General features: G+C 40.9%; 1 protein-coding gene across 10 annotated transcripts in view; it reads left to right on the top strand.

The window, feature by feature from the left end:
• NBEA (neurobeachin) overlaps positions 1-22,968 on the top strand; it is a 732,675-nt gene that overhangs the window by 538,032 nt on the left and 171,675 nt on the right. The window lies entirely within an intron of this gene.

Raw genomic sequence — 22,968 nt, 5'->3', positions numbered from 1 at the left:
GTAACTTCTTGATATCTACTCTTGCATTCCATACTGTAAACTGATTATTTCCTAAATACAGTTGTTTTTTTTTTTTAAGATTTATTTATCTGAAAGTCAGAGATACACAGAGAAGCAGAGGCAGAGAGGGAGAAAGAGAAGTCTTCCATCCACTGGTTCACTCCCCCAGATGGCCACAACTGCTGGAGCTGCGCCAATCTGAAGCCAGGAGCCAGGAGCTTCTTCCAGGTGTCCCATGTGGGTGCAGGAGCCCAAGGACTTGGGCCATCTTCTATTGCTTTCCCAGGCCATAGCAGAGAGCTGCATTGGAAGTGGAGCAGCTGAGACTTGAACCGGCACCCATATGGGATGCTGGCACTGCATGCAGTGGCTCCACCCACTATGCAACAGCACCAGCCCCCCAGATGCAATTCTTAATATTCCTTTCCTGCCCTTTGGGCCCCTGCACCCACGTGGGAGACCTGGAGGAGGCTCCTGGCTCCTGGCTTCAGACCGGTGCAGCTCCGGCCGTTGTGGCCATCTGGGGAGTGAACCAGCAGATGGAAGACCTCTCTCTCTGCCTCTCCTTCTCTCTCTGTGTAACTCTGACTTTCAAGTAAATAAATAAGTCTTTAAAAAAATATTCCTTTCTCTCCCTACCTTTTCACCTCTTACTCTTCATCCATCAAAATTGCATTCTTTTCTTAAAAGCAAATTTGTCCTCTCCATCAATAATCTTAATTTTATGGTCTTCCCTTCTCAGTAATTTTACATCACTTGACTTCCCCACTGTTGATTTATGTAGATGAGTGCTATTGAAATATTATTTAAATTTGTAAATGTCACTTTTTTCCAGAATGGTATCAGAATTCTAGGATAATAATCAAAATTTTATCCTTACCCCAAATGCCTAGCATAGGCATATACACTTATTAGGTGATATATACATGAATGTTGGATGAAAAAACTTGTTGTAAATTATTAAAAGTGTAGGGAGAAAATTAGGCAGATTCAGTAATTATTTAAAAAAATGGAGAACAATGATAATAGTGGCCATTTCTTCTGCAGACTGATTACAGATTTGACAAACTTTAATACATTTCATCCGAGAGTACTATAATAACATATTGAACCCCTTAGAAAAACTTGCTGGCTTCTGTTTTCTATCCTGGTAATTATTAGAAGTCAGAATTTGATAAGTAGGTTGAGATTCTTGTATTTTTATACATTAAATTTTTATTTATTTAAAAGGCAGAATGGTGGTGAGAGAGGAAGAGAAAAGGGGGAGAGAGAGATCGATCTTCCATCCACTGTTTCACTTCGCAGGTGGTTGCAACACCCAGGGCTAAGCCAGGCCAAAGCAGAAGCCTGGAACTCCAGTGGGGTCTCCCAATAGGTGGCAGGGACCTAAGCACTTGAGCCATCTTCTGCTTTCCCAGGCACATTAGCCGGGAGCTGGATCAGAAACAGAACAGCCGGGACTTGAACCAGCTCTCCAATATTGGATGCTGGTGTTGGCAGGCAGCAACTTAACCTGCTGTGCCACAATGCTGGCCCCATTTGGTTGAGATTCTGTAGGACCATATCAAGTTATCACTGTTAACATTGTGTCATAAAACTATACAGTGAAGCAATTTGTGGCGCTCCTTCCTGCCTTACATAACTACAAATGGCGGTTTTGAACCTTGTTTTATCTTTGGTTTTCCATGAAGATACTCAATCCATAACACAATTCAGATAAGTGTCTTCCTTTAAGGGACTTTAGAAAGATTTGAAGTAAATATTTTCAGTATTCTAATAGTCACAAATTATGTAATCTCCAGCATCAACTATATGTGTAAGTGGTATTTGAAAATTATAAAATTATAATCTTCTGCCTGCTGGTAGCAAATGAATATCTTGCCTTGGCATGAATAATGAACTGCATGGACTTGCACTATTTATTGTATTTTTTAAACATTAGTGCAGGATTATGGGAAAACAATCCTTTGACATTCCTTGTAGGAGGCTCAGGCAAAGAGCTTCTTAGTCATTTAATTATCAGATATTTATTGAGCATCTCCCGTGCTCTCCACTTTGAAACCCATCCTTGCTTTCACAGAGCCTGTAGGGCCAGTAGGGGATTGCAAACAACGGAGTATATAATTGCAGTTCGGTGGGATAAGCACTAAGTCATTTGAGGAGAAATTACGGGACTCACAAAGGAAGGTATGTAAGCACAATCTAGGAAAGCTTTCTGAATGAGAAACCTGAGAGATGAATAAATCAGTCCTATCAGCACATTTGGTGAGCATATTTGTTTCTCTTTCTGTCCTTCTGCCCTCAAGCATTGTGGCAACTAATATAGGGGATAGGCATGTATGGGTCATAGCCTCCACCTAAAAGGCGACTACAGGACAAAGGCAGGGGAGTGTTTGGGTACACTTGATTCCCATGTTTCAGACTGTGAGACAAAAGTACTACCAGTTGAGGTACAGAAGTAATGGAGCAAGAACAAGATTTATGGACAATGATAAGTCCACTCTTAGTAACTGAACTATAAATTACCCATATGTAGAACTCAAGAAGGCAGTGAAATATGAATGTGTGACTAAAGCTTAGGAGAAAAATCTAGGTTCCCTCATAACATTTTCTGTAGTTAGAAGCATGAGATTACATGAGAAGCACCAGGAAACTATACAGAAATAAAAAAGTACAAAGACATCGTCCCAGGGAATACCAACAGAAGAAGATGATCCAGGAGAAATGAATGAAAGGAATGTTCAGAGAAGAAAGAAGGAAGGGTAACAGATAGAACTGTTCTAAAATCGAAAAACAAGATAGGTTTTTTTGTTTTTGTTTTTATTTGACAGGCAGAGTTAGACAGTGAGAGAGAGAGACAAAGGTCTTCCTTCCGTTGGTTCACCCCCAAAATGGCCGCTGTGGCAAGTTGAAGATGGTGGTTTAAAAGCTGATGGGGCCTGAGGAGGTCTCCATTTTCTCTTGGCAGTAAAAGCAGTGGACTTAGGTAAAGATTGAGGAGGGACTTGGCTGCTTATACTACCACTAACAGGAATAAAAGTTGGTGACACTGAGTAAAAACAAGTAAAGGTATTGAGGAGGAGCAGTAAATACCTGTCCTGAGGAAAACCATGAATTTGTAATGGTGGCAACATATATGAAGTCAAAATTAACACTTAGTTTTACAGAAGTGGGAGAAGGGAATAGGTAGGTTACAGAATATATCTGGTGATGAGGATTTTAAGATCAATGTCAGAAGGCTATGATGTTGAAAAAATTGTAAGTACTATTATATCAATGTTTCCATGGTCAGACTAATGTTTCATACTGGGAAGGAGAAAGTGTAGGAGGTAGATAAGATGGAAGATAATGGAATAGTGGAGAACTGGAAGTCTTAATGAGGGTAGAGTTGCCAGATTTAGTATTAAAGAAAAACAGGATATCCAGTTCAATTTGATTTTTTAAGGGAAATGGTTTATTGGGGAATAAATTTGAATTTCAGATAAACACTTCATTTTCTGAAATCCAAACTTAACCAGGAGTTATTTATTTTTTCTGACTACCCTAGATGAAGGTAGAGTAAATGTAGTGATATTCCTACATAGAAGAACGAAGGGGCTAACTTTATGGTGAAATAGGTTAATCTGCCACCTGCAAAGCTGGCATCCCATGTGGGCCCTGGTTTGAGCCCCAGCTGTTTCACTTCTGATCCAGCTCCCTGCTAATACGCCTGGGAAAGCAGTAGAAGAAGGACCAAATCTTTGGGCCCCTGCACTCATGGCAAGATGAAGCTCCTGGCTTCTGGCTTTACCCTGGCATGGTCCTGGCTGTTGTAGCCATTTGGGAAGTGAACTAGCAGATGCAAGATCTCTCTCTCTGTCTCTCCTCCTTTCTCTGTAACTCTACCTTTTGAATAAATAAATCTTTTTTAAAAAATATAATAGCAAATAGGCCGGCGCCGTGGCTCAACAGGCTAATCCTCCGCCTTGCGGCACCGGCACACCGGGTTCTAGTCCCGGTCGGGGCGCTGGATTCTGTCCCGGTTGCCCCTCTTCCAGGCCAGCTCTCTGCTGTGGCCCAGGAGTGCAGTGGAGGATGGCCCAAGTGCTTGGGCCCTGCACCCCATGGGAGACCAGGAGAAGCACCTGGCTCCTGCCATTGGATCAGCGCGGTGCGCCGGCCGCGGCACGCCAGCTGCAGCGGCCATTGGAGGGTGAACCAATGGCAAAGGAAGACCTTTCTCTCTGTCTCTCTCTCTCACTGTCCACTCTGCCTGTCAAAAATTAAATATATATATATTTAAAAAATATAATAGCAAATAAGATCTTTTAAACATGGGATGCACAGGACATCATGAAATAGAATATGGCTATAGATATACATGGCTTTCTGGGATTCAGTGAAGTCAAGGTATTTTAATATTAAAGTGCAGGCAATAGCTTGTCTATGTGGATTCTGAATTCTCTTAAAGTGATGGTAAGATTTGGAGTGGGGAAGGAAAGAAGATCCACAAAGAATAGAAGGGGTGGTATTAAGTGAATGTAGAGGAAAACAGGCGGAGTTACCAGAGCACACACAAAAGAAAACAGTTGATCCTGGGATACTAGAAGCCAAAAGATAGCTTTACAACTTATTTGAAGCCCAACAATTTGAGTTCATTTGAGATATGTAATAAAATAGTTTTGTTGGCTGGCGCCGCGGCTGACTAGGCTAATCCTCCACCTTGCGGCGCCGGCACACCGGGTTCTAGTCCTGATCAGGGCGCCAGATTCTGTCCCGGTTGCTCCTTTTCCGGGCCAGCTCTCTGCTGTGGCCTGGGAGTGCAGTGGAGGATGGCCCAAGCGCTTGGGCCCTGCACCCCATGGGAGACCAGGAGAAGCACCTGGCTCCTGGCTTCGGGTCAGTGCAGTGCGCCGGCTGCAGCGCGCCAGCTGCAGCGGCCATTGGAGGGTGAACCAATGGCAAAGGAAGACCTTTCTCTCTGTCTCTCTCTCTCACTGTCCACTCTGCCTGTGAAAAAATAAAAAAATAAAATAAAATAAAAATAAAATAAAAATTAAAAAAAATAGTTTTGTCGTCCACAGCTGATAATATTAGAGTTTAGTTAACCTTATTCTTTAGCCAGGGAAATCACAGGCTCTTTTTAAAAACTTGGATTATGTACATGAATGTGTTTTTTAGGGGTTAGCTCAAACATTAATCAACTTGATTTTCTGTTTCCAAAATTGCTAAAATGTCCCTCAGGATATTTTGGGAGGAGTCATCATATATGTTTTATTTGAGATTTATAAAACTGCCAGAAATACTTTTTATTTAAATGTTTACTTACTACATAACTCCTTTAGTTTTACAGTAGAGTGAGACAAGCCTTGCCTAATAATGAAAAAGCTTGAATTTCTGGGTTTGCTTTTTTTTTTAACTATATGACCTTTATTCACGGGATTCATTTCTTATCATATGTGATGAAAATGTTGAAATGGATGATTTCAGGCCAGTGTTGCATGATTTCAGGCCAGTGTTGTGGCACAGCAGGTTTAGCCACTGCTGGTGATGGCGGAATCCCTTATCAAAGCGCCAGTTCAAGGCCTGGCTGCTCTGTTTCTGTCCAGCTCCTTTGTAATGTGCCTGGGAAAGCAGCAGAAGATGGTGCAAGTACTTGAAACCCTGCACCCTCGTTGGAGACCAAGATGGAGTGCCAGGATCAGACTGGCCCAACCTCAACCACCATGGCTATTTGGGTAGTAAACCAGCAGATGGAAGATTCTCTCTCTCTCTCCCTCCCTCCCTCCCTCCCTCGCTCCCTACCTCCCTCCCTCTTTCTCTCTCTCCCTCCCTTTTTCAAATAAATACAATAAATTTTTAACAAAAATTTAAAGGAAATATTCTGCAAATTTTAAGGATTGAAAAGAATTAGATTATTTCTAAAGCCTCTTCCAAAAAGCTACCAGGAGACCATATTTTTATGATTTGAATTCTATTTAAATATATATTTGAGTTTATTTTTTCAAAGGACCCTTACAATGAATCTCTTAAAACAATTTATTTTATAATTTTTAATTTATTTTATATTTTACAGAAAGAGAAAGAGAGACAGTGTGTATGTATTCCAGCCTGCTGGCATTCTCCAAATAGGTGCAACACAGTGGCATAAGCAGGGATCCAGGAACTCAATCTAGGTCACCCATATGATTGGCAAGAACCCAATTATTTGAACTATCAAAACTGCTTCCCAGGGTCTGCATTAGCTGGAAGCTGGAGTCAGGAGCCGGAGGTGGATATTGAACCCAGACACTCAGTATTCAGTTATGGGACATAGGCATCTTTTTTTTTTTTTTTTTTCAGTTTCAGTACCAATAAGTCTTGCTGTATTCATTGTTATTTTTCCAAGGAAAGGAGAAGGGATGGCGAGAGTCAGCATTTGTGTTACAAAGCAATTAGAGAAAGGAAGATGGAGTACCCAGTACAGCAAAAATTAACCTTCCAATAAACACACCCCAGTGAGGGGTCACCACAGTCCCAAACAGGCTTAGTTTCGTGCAGTTCAGGAATGAGGGGAAGGGGTCAGTGAAAGAAGACACAGCTTTCCTGTCTTCAGTCCCTACCATAAATTCAAGACTTCACACAAAGCCTTGGTTTCTAGCAGTGAACATGGAGTTACATCTGTCCATCTCCTGTCAGACATTCTGGTGGCCACTTTGATATCAGTTTCTCGCACCTGTATCAAAGTTCCTAAGTGACTTGATGTCCATCCAAAGCCCCTGTGTGGCCTCCAAACCCCACTTTCTACACAGAATGTCCCCAGTAGCTTCTCTTCTTTAGTATAAAAGTTAAGTAGGTTTAATCCATCCAAATACATCAGTTTCTTAAGTTTTTGGCATGAATCACATCAAGAAATGGTCTTGACTCAGGAGTTTGGGAACAAGGGATGGAGGTTTCCCATTTTCTTCAGGATTTTGCATGAATTCTTTAGATGTATGGAGACACCCCAAGAATTAAATGCTGATGTGGGTGTGTGTAGGTTTCCTTCTGTGAATGGGGAGTGGAGAAGAGGATTTGGTAGGAGTCAAATTTGAAGGACAGAAGGACAAAAGGGGAAGGGAAACACTAAAGAAAAGTTGGTTCAAGATCCCACTTCAAGAAGAGGGCTCCCCAAACTTACTTTTCAGATCCTTTTGCTTGGTGCAGAACCTTCTGTCAGAGATGCTTTGGCTATTTTTCTCTCAATAAAAAAAGAAGTTTGTAAACAATAAAATCCCAAAAGAACATGGAGAAAGACCAACACATTATATTTATGCAAACTAGGCCACCTAGCAATCTGAAACTAGACTCTGAAACTCAGAGTCTCAGTGAAGTCCTACAAAGCCCAGACAAATAGAATAACTAAAGCGGGCAGCACCTGGGGGAGACAGGAACCCAGGACCAGACACACACCACCCAGTGCTTTCTATTGCATTTGTCCCATTTCAACACAGTGAGGTAAGTTTGTGTGATCTCTCAGCATGTAAACAAAACCCCCTTTTTCTCCTTTAGTTCCCACAGCTCTAGTAATCCACTAGTAATCACTACTGTCACAGGGCAGGACACTGGCATCAGACACCACCGAGGCCCTTGATTATGGGTCTCCCTGGAAGCCAAGTATTTGGAAAGGTTAAATATTTTTAGCCCTGCTTCATGTTTCTGTCCCTGGACAGCACAGGATAGGTACAGGGGTATTGGTCTTCAAACTCATCTTTACCAACTCACATTTTTACACACACACATGCACACACACACAAAAAACACACTCCCTGTTGTATGTAGTGGGCCTGGCCTAATCTGGAGAAGGATGGCTCTGTTATGTGAGGCAAAATATCTGTGTCCTAGGATCAGGCAACCGTAACCATGGCTTCCTCTCTGGGCTTTTCACCTGTCTCGGTCTCTCGTGACTTCTCAGCACCGCCTTTTCCTATTTACACTAATTTTCAATCTTCCAGAAGGAGATCAAGTCATGAGGCAACCCAGTTAACACCTTGTCTCCCATGAAACATTTTCAAGGTGGAGGGGGTTTCAAGAGGACACTATGGCAAAAATATCCTCTCTAACTGGCAAAAGAGGTAGTTCAATGGCTATATGGTCCAAATAATTCCTGTCCATGGTGACAAAAACAACAAAAAGTCTTCCTGCTGTACAGACCTAGAGCTGCTGCAGACTTATCCCCGATTCTGCTCATGTACCTGAGAACACAGAGGAATGAGGCCTTCAATTAAAATATACAAGAATACAAACCCAGAATGTTTATATTAAGAAAAAAAAGTTCAAATGTGCACGATGCATCATCATTCACACACTTTTAGTGCAGTTAGCATCCTGGAGAAAGTGGAACCCAAAGTGCAGTTATCTAAGAAAGCAAATAAATAAATCACATTGCCCAGAATAGGGAGGGAGTGAGCTTAGCAGCAGCAACTCTATGGCTGTTCCCCTAACCACCCTTTTTGCCGGTCATCACAACCCATTGCTTGGGGCAGTTCCCAGGACACTGTCCAAGGATCAAGTTATGAGGAAACAAGATGTGGAAAACCTTGTCTTACTCCTGAGAGATTCCCTTCCACAGAATGTAGTGGCTTGTGGGTTGGGAACAGTAATCTGGCCCCACAACCAATCTTTTCACTCTGATGAGGGAAGTATTATTCCATATCCTTTCTTGAAAGGAAAACAACTCCCCTATCCAGGCTATTTTCTAAAGCTGGAGATTTTGAGTGTGAGACCTCAGATAAAGCATGCAGGTTACAGGGTAATAGAGCCCCCAAGCCCCTTATTTGCATTTGGATAAAGCATGGGTTGGAATTCCTTTGCCTCACTCCCTCCTCCCAGCAAGAAGGTAAAAGGAGTGATGCTGTGAACCCCAGCCTGAGATACATAGCAGTGCCAGCTGTCCCCACTTTCTCCACTGTGTGGTTGATGCCTGCTCTTTGAAACTTCCTGATAACAGAAGAACAGTCCCCACCCACTGAGGCTCAATTCTGGGCTCCAGGGAGCAGGGCAGGGCAGTGAACCTCTTCTTCATCCTGGAAGTAGGCTGGCTTTCCCTGGGAGCTGGGGGCCTGCTGGGCCTTCAGGGGACACGAGGCTACCATATGCTGATGCTGTAGCAGAAGTGGCACTTCTTGGGCTGAGGTGGCAGCTTGCACTCCTTGGCACAGTGTTCTAGACTGCCACAGTTGTAGCACCTGTCTCTGGAAGGTGAACTTCACTGCTTCATCCTCTTTCAATCCGGAAACCTTCCATATGCAGCCTACTCTGGTGAACAAGGACGTCCACTGTGGGGGTCATGGACAGGAAACGGAACCCAATGCACACATTGAACCTTTTATAGATGCCTGCCCGGTGCAGCAGCTGCAGCTTGTTCAACCGCGGATGGCATCCTCTGGCTGTTTCTCCATTGCCTTGGTGAAGCCACCTTCAAACTACTGATTGCACACAGAGCCCATGCTTGTCGGCAGAGCCTGCGGCCAAGGGCCTGTAGCAGGTGGCTGCTGGCCCCAGAGAAGTCTGGGGGCAAAGGGGTGGTTCAGAGAAGAGGCAACTAGATCTTCCCCTGCCCCGGGATATAGGCATCTTAATCAGCATCTTAACTGTCAGACCAAATGCCCACCCCTATCACTTTAATGATTCCATGATATTGTCTAATATTTATTTTAAACCTTTAGTTATTAAATATTTTTTAAAACACAAAATGTTAGGGTTCTTTCTCTCCAAAAATCATGTTGTGGCTTAATTCCTCAATGTGGTGTAGAGCGCTCATGATAGATCATTACCTTTCCCATGGGAATGAACTGCCTATCATGGGAATGAACCTCCTCATCTGTCTCCCACATAAACCCACTTCCCTTCTGTTCTCCATATATCACAGCAGCATGAGATCCCAATAAAAAGCCAAGCAGGGGTGGCTGCCCGGTCTTGAACTTCCCAGCCTCTAGAAAAATGAACTAAATAAACCTCTTTTCTTTATAAATTACCCATTCCTCAGGTATCCTGTTACAGGATACAGAATAAGACATAACCATTTGTTTATGTTGTATGTAACTTAACAAAGAACATAATGAATAGGAATATTATTAAAGAAGAAAAAAAAACAAAACAAATGGTAAATAAGAAAAAAGAAAATAGTTACTTCTTTAAGTGACCCTGTAAGTTTGAATTAATAACAATCATTGTTGAGAATTTATACAGAAAGTGAGATAGGTCAGAAGGTTAGATAAGGGCAAAATACCAGGAAATTTTGTATTTGGCTCCTTATTGTTAAACATTGTTCACAAAGATGTGCTGGAGCCTGCACTGTGGCATAGCAGGTAAAGCTGCCGCCTGCAGTGCCAGCATCCCATATGGGCGCTGGTTCAAGTTCTGGCTGCTCTACTTCCGATCCAGCTCTCTGCTATGGCCTAGAAAAGCAGTAAAAGATGGCCCAAATCCTTGGGACCCTACGCCCATGTGGGAATCCCAGAGGAAGCTCCTGGTTCCTGGCTTTGGATCATGCAGCTCTGGCCTTTGTGGCCACAAAGAGAACCAGTGGATTGAAGACCTCTCTCTCTCTCTCTCTCTCTCTTTCCTTCTCTCTTTGTATAACTTTCAAATAAATAACTAATCTTTAAAAAGAAAATAAAGATGTGATAAAGAGGGAAAAATTCAAGTCTGCTTCAAATTCTTTGGGTTAATAATTGAATCTAAGTTTTAAAATATTTATTTATTTGAAAGGCAGAGTTACAGAAAGGCATAGGCCGAGAGAGAAAAAGAGAAAGAAAGAGAGAGGTCTTACATCCACTGGCTCACTCCCCCAGATAGTTGGAATGGCAGGAGCTGCACCAATCCGAAGGGGGTGTTAACATAGATTGTGCAGGGGCGGAAGCTGTGGCACAGCTGTTAAGCTATTGTTTCAGATACTGCCATTCCATATTAGAGTCCCTTGTTTGAGTCCTGGCTCCTTCATTTCCAATCCAGCTTCCTGCTAATGCAAACCATAGGAGACAGCAGATGATGGCTCAAGTACTTGGGTCCCTTCCACCACATGGCAGGCCCAGAATGAGTTCCAGGCTCCTGGCTTCAGTCTGGCTGAGCCTTAGCCTTTGCAAACATTTGGGGAGTGAACCAGCTAATGGAGGATCTCTCTCCATGCCCGCTGTCTCTCTCTCTCTCTCTCTCTCTCTCTCCCCCTTTCGAATAAGACTAAATCAAACTTTTAACAAGTAGAATCTGCAAAAATGCAAACTGTATAAAAATTTAGAGTATGAACACCAAATCATGATTACCTCTAGCAAGTTATCTCATAGGTTATGAATATTCTGTGAGGGGAATAAGGGAGTGCTTCAACCATGTGTGATTTTGTTTAGACATAGAAAAACTGGGACAGAAAAATGTAAATCCATTTGGCCAGATGTTCTTAACTTCTTTATTTCTCTGTATTAATACAATGTTTCCATTACTAGAGGGTGGAATTTTCAAAAATACTTTAAAAGTAAAAATTATTTGATCTGCTGGGTTGTCCCACAATGTAAATTACACTGTTAGAGTAAATTAGGCATGCTCTTTTATACTCTGGAGGGCCATTTAGCATATTATTCTTCCCGTGAACTAATTGGTGTCCTTAAGAGTGCTGAAAAAAGTTAGCATCCAGATTTTCTGGTTTACCTGGACATTAATTTACACATCAGGAAGATCTTTATAACTCTGTGTACAGAATTTTCAGTCATTTCTCTGTTTCATGATTATTGGTTCATCAATTTAGAGATCACTATGAATTACAGACATGAGCAAGATATGGTATATTATATCTTTTAACAAAGAAATCTAAAATTTTAGAGTGTCTAGGAGACCTCAGATTATCTACTTATAATCTTATCTGTAATGTTTTAAAGTATTTTTATGCTTTCCCCGAATTTTCTGCTAAATATTTTAAAGAGAGATCTATTTAGAACAAAAATCTACCCTAAATAAATATTTATGTATATGACTTACTATACTTTATTTGTAAGATTGGCTATTATTTATTAACTGTCATACATTGTTTTATTTTTCATACTGTTTTTCCCAAACACAATTGTTATGCTAGACTCAAAATCATTTAATGATATATTTATAGCCTTGGAGTTTTCTATTTGTACAAAAGCTGTATTCTTTGAGGGTTATATAAATCAAATTTGATGAGGAAAATGCATTGGAGGTACTTAGACATTTTTCTGTGTAATAAGAATTATTTGCATTTAAGCATTTTTTACTGTTTATCTACAAGTTAGATATTTTACTTGGAACATCTCTCTCCTAGAGAAAGTTCTCCCTGGGTTGAAAACCTTTCATTGCTAATCTTGTCTTTTATGCATCCAGTTAGAATGATCAAAATATCTTTCTTGAGGTGTATGAAATAATTAATAATCACTGATAAGTTTCTTCGTCCCCCGGCAAGTTGGATCCTCCCCAGTATCAGGAATAAGGGAGTCAAAGGCTCTTGGGTATTGATGCTTGATGGAATAAACCACACTGACACATCAGTGCTAACATGTGAAAATATCATTGTTTAGTTGTATTAGAGATGGTTGTAGCAATATTAGATGATGAAATACTTTTCTTAAAGCACTTATTTGTGAGAAGCTTCTTTAGAGAATTCAAAGGAAAGATGCTTGAAAACAGTGCCCAATCCCTTTAGTAATATATGCATTCTCCTTGGCTATTTAACTTATGCAATTGAACCCTGAAAATAGTTTTACTTAAAAAATGTTTTATTTTTCTAATATTATTTTGTAATAATCATATTTGTATTTAAAATATTAGTATTAATCATATTTTGTATTTAAAATTATATTTTTCAATTATTTACATTAATTGCCCAGTTCATCTTATAGTTTAATTAAGGATCTATCTTCATCAGTGGAAATGTAGTGTGCTAAATACTCCGTTAATTTTTTTTCTCCCTAATACCTTATGGTCAGGCATGCCTGGTACAACTGACATATACTTTTCTGATATTATTAATGAGTTGTCATGACCTTTTGATTGAGATTTGTGTAGTGGTGTTGTTTAAAGAAAGAGTGTTTAGTGGAATTTGTGTGACCACATCAGGCAATTGAAGAGAAGATAGTATTTCTGGCCTTGGATCTGTAACCCAAGTAATCATCATCACTTGTAGGAGAAAATAGTCTTGCCATAACAAGCAGTTTAGATTTTCTTTTTCCAAATGAGAGAAAATCGATTTAATGTTCTTTACATTTTTTTTTTACAGGGAAGCATAAGATCTGTTTACCTGGTTGAAATTCAAATTGTTTTATTATGGTGTCAGTTCTTTGGTTTTGGCAGCACTTCTAAAGTGTCTGTTCACAAAAAGACTCCCATAGTGAATGAATGCTAGTGTTGACACCACCTAACAAGCAGGGATTATGTGTTTACAGAAGAAGTAATATGATAGGTCAAGTATAAGAGGCACTTCTCAAGAGCACTTCAGCACATAATGAGTGACTGACTAGAAAGTGCGGAGCTGCCACTCTTTGGCTTCGAGTCCGTGTTGATGCCTGCCTCTCTTCTCCAAAGCTCTCTTGATCATGTTCAGCTGCTCTGTTCTCATGTGGGGAATAATAGTAGAGTAAAGCTGCTTTTCTGTCTCATTTTTCTTGCTAATTTACACATTCAAGCCATTTTTTGTTTGTTACCCTTATTTGCTATTCCCTTTTGTCAAGGCACTGTTCTCTTTTTTGCCTCAGGCCTAAGAACTAATTTGAGCTTCTATAATTACTTCATGTTTTACACCTGTCTGCATATCATGCGCCCCCTTGTCTCTGTGCTTAAGCTGTATATTTCCTGGCAGAAAAGCTAGTTTTCATATACAGGGACCCAGAAGTTTCTCCCCTCAGACTTCCTGCAGAAGAAACACAATTAAACTGTTGCAATATCTCCAGCAATGCAGCTGACCTCTGTAGTTCATGAAGGACAAATGAACACTGTCTGCTCAGACAGTTTGTGTTAAGACATTGTTGAGCAGAGAGCCTGAGCTTTGTTCCTCGTGAATGAAGCAGTGGTTGTAGTCATTTTAAAATCATTAAGACCCTGAATGCACAGTCTCCTTCTACAGTGTTTGCTCTACAGCTGCTCTTCTGCTTTAATAGCAGTTTATTAAATTTGGGTCAAGCGTACTCTGAAGAGTATCACAATGAAGAAACTGTTCTAAAAGTTACCTGTTTAAAAAAGGCAATTGATTAGATTTTTAACTTAAGTGACAGCTGCAATTCATTGCCTATTCTTTGTGATGTCCTGCAGCCCAAGCAGCCTTTTGTAATTTGGGCTTCATTTTGTAAGAGCTTTCTTGAATAATCCAAGGTTGCTTTCCACTCAGAGCCTGCTTCAATCCAATTAGGAGTTTAACAAGGGTCAAATTAAGGAGACTTTACACTTCGTGTTTGCATCATTAGCCATAAGACTGTTATGTGAGTGCATGACTGTGTGTCAGGGAAGAGGGGGAAAGGCTGCAAGACGGGACAGACACAAAGCTGTCATCAACCGTGTGCCGTGCCCCTTCACTGATGGAGGCTCAGCAGGCTAGCAACAACATTTCCAGTTGTCTTTTGAGGTTGTTGCCTTGTCATATCAGCTGGTATATAGTTGTTGGGAGGTTACAGGTGCTAGCTAGGGCTGCTAAAGAAGAGTGTTTTTTGCCTACTCTTTTCTCTTCTGGTAGCCTGTTGCGATTGGACAAACGACTGGGAAGACATGAGGTTGAAACCTCCTGAGCATTCATTATTTTTGATGAGATGACAACTATCTACATTGCTATTCTCACTCCTTGTGCACTATCCTGCTTTTTCTTTTTCTTGAAAACATAATCGTTCGTCCTGTTAAATATTATGCTAGGGAGTGAAAACTAATTTTTAAGCAAATAGTTTGTTAGAGCCCTTGCAAAAAGGAGTTACCTGCTATTGAAGGAAACAAAGAGTTCATAGTATTGTCTGAATCCCGTTATTTAAAACAAAATTATTTCATTTTGTTCATACCATTAAGTTATATTTATATTTGTTAATGTGCTTTTGCTATATAATGTCACTTTTAAAAGAAAACAGCCCATTTCCAAAGAGAAAACATAACAAAATCAGCTAATCGGCACTTCCATGCGTGGGATATTGCTGGAGAACTGTGGCTGTGCCCCTGTGCAGAGCTTTGTGCTGCTACATACAAAGTAAAGATTTATCTAAAAATAACACTTGCATTGTTCCTTTCTTACCTCCTCAACCCATTAATAGGTACTTTAGTATCATGAGAGTTTTCATAGTTTAATCCCCTTTCAAAAGCTTTTCAGAATAAAAGCTGTAAATGGTCCTCAGTATTAATTTGATGTGACTTCTGTACAATATGGTTTAAAACTCTCAGAAGCACATTTTTACCGCTTACCCTTTTTTATCAGAGCAGCGTGTGGAAAATACCAGCTAAATGTTTAGCGCAATTCACTAATGTGAGCCATTCTTGTTGCTTTGTGACGGTATAGTTTGCCAATTAAAAAAATTACCGACACCATGCTAGACCTGCTAATTCTCAAGAATGTTGTTCTAGGTTCTCTATCATTTTTTAAAGTGTACATGTCTTCTAAATATTAGTATTTTTCCCAAGCTTTATTTTTTTATCTGATTTGCCAAGAATTAAGAGCCAGCAATAAAGTCAGCCTGGTAAACAGCAATCAGGCTTGATTATATGCACTGGGTTACATCTTTGTTTATGTTTGGACCTCCGTGGCTTTGACTACAGGAGCTTCTAGCACTAATAACTCACTTCATCTTGTCTATGTATTTTCTTGTTTTTGAATACACAGGTATCTAAAAAAATAATATATGACCAATGTCTTCAAATCATTTAATACTGGACCCATTTGCTCTCTGCAAATCATTTAATACTGGACCCATGCATTACATGCCACGTTCCATTTCCTCAACTTCTTGTACATCTACAAAGCCTCCAATGAAGGGGAGCATCCTACTAATTCTTTTAAATTCCATATTTGCTCACTGAAGTCTAGTGTTCACACTTGCTAAGGGGGTAGGGAGGTATGAGTATGCACAAATGTATGTGTATGTCACAAACAAATTTCAACACTGAAAAACTGTTTATTTAAAAAAAAAAACATAGTTTAAGCACCTGCTAGTGCCAGGGCCAGTGAAACAGTAGAGATAGGTCCACAGTACCTCTGGAGCTCTCATGGATTGAGGAAATCGGCAGATTCAAATACCCACACGAATCAGTGGAAATTTACAATCAGGAAGATATTTTTATTGGGAAAGATGATCTCATCAGCGAGTTTTGATCAGTTTTCTGAGAAAGAGACTTTGATCTCACCTGTTGAATATGTCTTGTTTTATATATATATATATATATATAAAATTGTATTTAGGCTGGCACCGCAGCTCACTTGGCTAATCTTCCGCCTGCAGCGCCGGCACACCGGGTTCTAGTCCCGGTTGGGGCGCCGAGTTCTGTCCCCGGTTGCTCCTCTTCCAGTCCAGCTCTCTGCTGTGGCCTGGGAAGGCAGTGGAGGATGGCCCAAGTCCTTGGGCTCTGCACCCGCATGGGAGACCAGGAGGAAGCACCTGGCTCCTGGTTTCGGATTGGTGCAGCATGCCAGCCGTAGTGGCCATTTGTGGGGTGAACCAACATAAGGAAGACCTTTCTCTCTGTCTCTCTCTCACGAACTCTGCCTATCAGAAAAAAAGTATGTCTTTATTTGTTTTCCTTCCAAAAACTGAAAACCTTTCCACATATGCTTTTGACTCAACATTTATAAACATAATTAAACATTGTGCTGATAATATTTTGATTAAGGGAACCAGTAAGAAAAAGATAACTGAAAAAGATACATAAATAATCACAATCTCAAAGAAAAGTTGTAGCTAGTTTTAGGCTAAATTTATAGGCAGGAAAAAGCAAGTGACTTCTAATATTGTTTTATTTTTTGGTTACACTTTCTCTGTTTTTTTTTTTTTCTTCTTTTTTTCCCAAAGATTTATTTATTTATTTGAAAGGCAGAGTTACAGAGAGGCAGAGTCAGAGAAAGAGAGAGAGAGAGGAGAGAGAGAGGAGAGCTGAACCGATCCAGAGCTTCTTCCAGGTCTCCCATGTGAGTACAGGGGCCCAAGGACTTCAGCCATCTACTGCTTTCCTAGGCCATAGCAGAGAGCTGGATTGGAAATGGAGCAGCCAGGACTCAAACCTGCACCCAGATAGGATAACAGCATTGCAGGCCATGATTTTATCTGCTACACCACAGTGCCAACCCCTTCCCTTCTACAGAGCTTATTAACTGGTTTATCTGCTTACCATGTGGAAGCAGATTGGAATCTTCCAGTATTGAATCTACAGTGAAATGGAAACTGTTCCACTGGGCTGTGAGATCTGCACATTCAGTGACCCCGTGGTAGCCTAAAATCCACCAAGTGGGAATAACTAGGCAGTAGAAATTGATAAAATAAGCATTACCCCCTCCCTTCCCATCAGCTGATTAATTAGTATACCCTTGATTGTGTCTAATATAGTGTATGAGATTTGGACCTTCAAATAAATTTGGGAAAAGACTCCGTAAATTCTCACAGCTCTCTCTATTTCCTTATATGAGCTAGGAATGAAAGTTATAAAACAAAATCAAGTTTGCATTCACATTTCTATATATTTTATGTTTTATGATCATACAAAATTTACAGCATATAAAAATTTTGCTCGTGATATTATTTACCTTTGAGATAAAAATAGCAACTCGTCCTCCAAGGACTAAATGATGATTTGTTTTTATAGAATGCTGGTCTTTTGTATGTAAAAAAGTGTTTACCAACTAGTCAGTAGTCCAGTGTAGTTGCAGACAAAATGAATTTGAAGGTGTATTTTTAGACTACACACTAATGACGTGTGTCAGCCAATTCTTATTTTTTTCCCTGTAATGAATCAAACTTTTATTTTGTTTTCAATACCAATACATTTACTGTTTCTCTGAGTGTGTGATATTGCTAACTGTTAAAATGTAGACAATATACAGTAGTGTAAAAATACAAGTAAGAATAAGCCCCTGGCCAGTGCTGTGGCTCACTAGGCTAATCCTCCACCTTGCGGCGCCGGCACACCGGGTTCTAGTCCGGTCGGGGTGCCGGATTCTGTCCCGGTTGCCCCTCTTCCAGGCCAGCTCTCTGCTGTGGCCAGGGAGTGCAGTGGAGGATGGGCCAGGTACTTGGGCCCTGCACCCCATGGGAGACCAGGATAAGTACCTGGCTCCTACCATCGGATCAGCGTGGTGCACCGGCTGCAGCGCGCCGGCCACGGCGGCCATTGGAGGGTGAACCAATGGCAAAGGAAGACCTTTCTCTCTGTCTCTCTCTCTCTCACTGTCCACTCTGCCTGTCAAAAAAAAAAAAAAAAAAGAATAAGCCCCTAGTTCAGATAAAAAAATTGTTAGCATTTATAATGCCGCAATTTTTCAATGCATGCATATTCATATAGTTAGATGTATTTTATAGACCCTAGTACACAGATTATTTTGTAACTCCATTTTTTAGGTAGTTTGTGTACAAACAATTGTATTCTTATAGCAGGAATAGGTTTTTGCTTAAACTGGAGCCTGTGAGGTTGCATCTTAGAATGAATGGCTAGAGTAGTTTTGAAAATTTGGGGGGGGGGGCGGCTGGCACCATGGTACATTAGGTTAATCCTCTGCCTGCTGTGCCGGCATCCCATATGGGCGCCAAGTTCTAGTCCCGGTTGCTCCTCTCCAGTCCAGCTCTCTGCTGTGGCCCGGGAGCGCAGTGGAGGATGGCCCAAGTGCTTGGGCGCCTGCACCCAGATGGGAGACCAGGAAGAAGCACCTGGCTCCTGGCTTCAGATCGGCACAGCTCCGTCCGTTGCAGCCAACTGGGGAGTGAACCAACGGAAGGAAGACCTCTCTCTGTCTCTCTCTCTCACTATCTGTAACTCTACCTGAATAAATAAATAAAATCTTAAAAAAAATAGATTCAGAAAATTTAGGGGAAAAATGCATTCTCTTAGTCACTACATTTTCCTCATTGAAAAGGTTAATATAATAAAGAAAATGATCTCAGAGACATTAGTGAGTTTTAGTATCTGAGAATCTTGTGTTTGTGAGAGGACATTCTTAAAATTGAGTTTTTCTCAATATTCAATTGATTAACTGATATTTAATTTTGTTTTAAAAGTAGAAACTGTCCTACTTTGCACAGTTTACAGAATTTAATTATTTTTATAGATGATTTAATTTGTACATAAAATAATATTCACTTTCAGTTATTTAAATAACTGATAAATTTGAGAAATAAATTCCTGAATCATTTAATACTTTACGCATATTAATTGATCATACTCTCAGGTACTTCCAATTTCAGCTATTAAATTTATGCCATATTTATGATTTGTGCCAGTGGTTTAAATGTTTCAAAATATTTTGGCAGATTTATGTCTGTTTTATTAGTTTTTTGAAGTGCTTGAAAATGAAATATATTAAGTTAACAATATTAAAATTCTTTCACAAAACTATGACCTAAAGCTGCTAGCCCAGACTTCAGAGGTAGCCAGACTTGTATATAAAGCCACTTAACTTTTCTGGACTCCAGCTCCTCTTCAAAAGTTGAGGCCATGCCTACTTCATTGGATCTTTGAAATGCTTATATATTGTGTGTGGACTAGAAAATGCTTGGGATCCAAGAAACTGAAGTGTTCTGCCTCTTCCTCACTCATTTCCTATGCACAGCAAAAGACAGATCCCACATACATCAACCCACGAGTTTTTAGAGTTAGTATTTGAGATAAATTATTGCATTCCTGTTCTTCAATATAAATAAGGCAGCAAAAAGGACTTGGTGCAGATCATACAGTTAACTAGAAGAACTTGAAATACAGCAACCTAGCTCTTTGAATTCCTGCTCAGTATTCTTAAGTCCAACCCATTTCTCAAATTAAACCATTGCCATTGAATTGGAAGGAATTTTGAAAGTCATCTGTTTGAATTTCATATTATAGAACTCCTTTCTTGAACATTCCTTTTCATGTGCGTGAGGCCATCTGGAATGATTGTAGCAATAAGGACCTCCTTTAAACTTTTTCCCTTCTAGCTGTTATCCAGTTTTTCCCTCTTAAAAATATCCCCAGTGGTGGCCAACACTGTGGCAAGCAGCTTAAGCCGCCGTCTGCATTGCCAGCAATCTATATGGGCAGTGGTTTGAGTCCTGGCTGCTCCACTTTCGATCCAACTCCCTGCTGATCTGCTCTGGAAGGCAGTGGAGAATGGCCCAAGTGCTAGGGCCCCTGAACTCACTTGAAAAACCTGGAGGAGACTCCTGCTCCTGGTTTCCGCCTGGCCATTATGACCATCTGAGGAGTGAGCCGACAGATGGACGTCTCTCTTTGTGTTTCCTCTCTCTGTGTGACTTTCAAATGAATAAATACATCTTTAAAAAAATTTCTCCAGCAACTTCTTCCTTTTTCTCTTAAAACCACTCAAATTAGCTTTATCCTTCCACCACCCTTTGAAAATCTTTAGGTCAAAGTCACCAAGGATGTCCATTTTGCTAAATCCAGAGGCGAATCCCTCTTGTATTTAGATAATTCATCACACTTTCTTTGAATCAGTCTCTGACCTTCCTCTCCAGGACATCATCCTCCTGTTGTCCCACCCCACTCCCTCCTCTTTGTTCAGTTTCCTTTGCCAAGTCCTCCTCCTCTCCCCAGCATACTAAGATTGGAGTGCCCCAATACTCAGGTCTTGAACCTCATTTTCATTTTATACTTACTCCCTTGGTAGTCTTCTTCATTCTCAATGGCACTAAATATCATTAATATACTGAAAGCTGCAACACTTCTGGTTCTAAACTGACTCTCATTCTTAAACCTCAGGCTCTTCTAATTCCGACTTGATACTTCTGCTTGGGTGGTTTTTTGTTTGTTTCTTAAGATTTATTTATTGGGGCTGGCACTATGGCATAGAAGGTATGGCTGCCACCTGCAGGGCCAGCATCCCATATGGACGCTGGTTCAATTCCCAGCTGTTCCAGCTCCCTACTGTTGTTGGGAAAGCAGAAGAAAATGTCCCAAGTTCTTGGGCTCCTGCACCCACGTGGGAGTCCAGAAGAAGTTCCTGGCTTATGGCTTTGGTCTGGCCCAGCTCCCACTGTTGTAGCCATTTGGAAAGTGAACCAGCAGATGGAAAATCTCTCTCTCTTTCTCTCTCTCTTCTCTCTTCTCTCCTCTCTCTGTCTCTGTCTCTCCCTCTCACTGTCTGTAACTCTACCTCTCAAGTAAATAAATAAAAATTCTTAAAAAAAAAAAAGAAAAAGGCAGAAAGAGAGAGAGAGAGAGAGATCTTCCATCTCCTGGTCCTATCCTCAAAAGGCTGTGGTAGATGAGGTGGGGTCAGACTGAAGCCAGGAGTTTGGAACTCCATCCTGGTCTCCAACAGTGGGTGGCAGGGCCCATCTTATGCTTCATCCTCAGCACATTAGCAGGGAAGTGAATGGGAAGCAGAGCAGCTGGGACTGTAGCCAGCTCTCTTATGGGATTCAGGTTTCCCACGCTGTGCCACAACACCAGCCTCTGGGTGTTTAATGGTTAAATCAAACATACCTCATCTAATTCTGAACTCTTCTGTTTGTCCTGCCCTTTACCCTCCAAAAACTGCACTCCCAACCACATTTCTTGTCAGAATTTATTACAACTCCATCAGCCCAGTTGTTCAAACCAAACTATTGGAGTTATCCTTGATTCCTCTCTCTTTTCATACCCCATGTATATACTCCCAGAAAGTCATATTGTTCATATTTAAAAACACACTCAGAATTTTATTATTTTTCACCATCTCCACAACTACCTTGTGAGCCAGTGTCTTCTGGGCAAGCTAATTGTTATGTGACTCTTGCAGCATCATACTCAGAAGTGGCCCAACTGCACATGCTGCAGCAGAGTCGCTATATACTTTTTCCATTGTAGTAGCTCATCCTAGGATTGCAAGGATCATTTTAGTAGTTACATTTCATGTTGACTACAGTAACCTAAGACCTTATTTTTTTGAACAAATTACTTGAAATATTTCTGCTTTTTAAAATATTTATTTATGTATTTGATAGGCAAAGTTACAGAGGGAAGAGAGAGAGAGAAAGAGAGAGAGAGAGATCTTCCATCTGCTGGTTCAGTTCCCAGAGAGAGAGAGATCTTCCATCTGCTCATTTAGTTCCCAAATGGCCATAATAGCCAGGTCTAGGCCAGGCCAAAGCCAGGAGCTTGGAACTCCATGGTCTCCCATGTGGGTGGCAGGGCTACTTGGATGGTCTTCCATTGCTTTCCCAAGTGTATTAGGAGGGAGCTGAATTGGAAGTGGAGCATCCTGACTCGAACTGGTGCCCATATGGAATGCCAGCACTGCAGGCTGTGGCTTAACCTGCTGTGCCACAATGCATGCTCCAACCAAAATACATATATATATATATATTTTATATATGTAGATAGATTTTTATTTTTATTTATTTGAAAGGCAGAGTTACAGAAAGAAAGGGAAAGAGAGAGCGCGCGTGCACAAGCGTTTCCATTTGCTGGTTCAGTCCCCAAAAGGTCTCAATGCCCAAAGCTGGGCCAGGCCAGAGCCAGGAGCCAGGAGATTCTTTCCAGTCTCCTACATGAGTACAGGAATGTAAGGACTTGGGCCATCTTCCACTGCTTTCCCAGGTGCATTAGCAGGGTCGGATGTGGAGCAGCCAGGACTCAAACTGGGTGCCCACATTGGATGCCGGCACTGCAGGTGGCAGTTTAACCTGCTATGCCACAGCACCGGCCCCAATAGATAGATAGATAGATATAGATATAGATATAGATATAGATATAGATATAGATATAGATATATTGCACGTCACTCCTTTATTACTCTGATCTGGAAAAAGGAGTCAGTGCAGTTGTGCTCAAAATGAGTACTGGTCCCACATGGCAAGGCCAAGCAACTGGAAATCATGATTT

This window comes from Oryctolagus cuniculus, chromosome 9 (genome assembly GCF_051225735.1).
Source record: "Oryctolagus cuniculus isolate XC-2025 breed Fujian yellow rabbit chromosome 9, ASM5122573v1, whole genome shotgun sequence".
In the NCBI taxonomy this organism is placed as follows: domain Eukaryota; kingdom Metazoa; phylum Chordata; class Mammalia; order Lagomorpha; family Leporidae; genus Oryctolagus; species Oryctolagus cuniculus.
This window is presented reverse-complemented; position numbering and strand designations above follow the sequence as displayed.